The sequence below is a fragment of the Bison bison genome, unplaced genomic scaffold (genome assembly GCF_000754665.1).
Source record: "Bison bison bison isolate TAMUID 2011002044 unplaced genomic scaffold, Bison_UMD1.0 scf7180017864469, whole genome shotgun sequence".
In the NCBI taxonomy this organism is placed as follows: Eukaryota; Metazoa; Chordata; class Mammalia; order Artiodactyla; family Bovidae; genus Bison; species Bison bison.
In genome coordinates this window covers 952,385-952,797 of record NW_011495030.1, presented here as the reverse complement: position 1 = coordinate 952,797, position 413 = coordinate 952,385, and positions in this window count along the sequence as shown.

Genomic DNA, 413 nt, shown 5'->3' with positions numbered 1-413 from the left:
TGCCTGATGAACTATGGAATGAGGTTCGTGACATTGTACAGGAGACAGGGATCAAGACCATCCCTGTGGAAAAGAAATGCAAAAAAGCAAAATGGCTGTCTGGGGACGCCTTACAAATAGCTGTGAAAAGAAGAGAAGCGAAAAGCAAAGGAGAAAAGGAAAGATATAAGCATCTGAATGCAGAGTTCCAAAGAATAGCAAGAAGAGATAAGAAAACCTTCTTCAGCAATCAACGCAAAGAAATAGAGGAAAACAACAGAATGGGAAAGACTAGAGATCTCTTCAAGAAAATTAGAGATACCAAGGGAACATTTCATGCAAAGATGGGCTCGATAAAGGACAGAAATGGTATGGACCTAACAGAAGCAGAAGATATTAAGAAGAGGTGGCAAGAATACACAGAAGAACTGTAC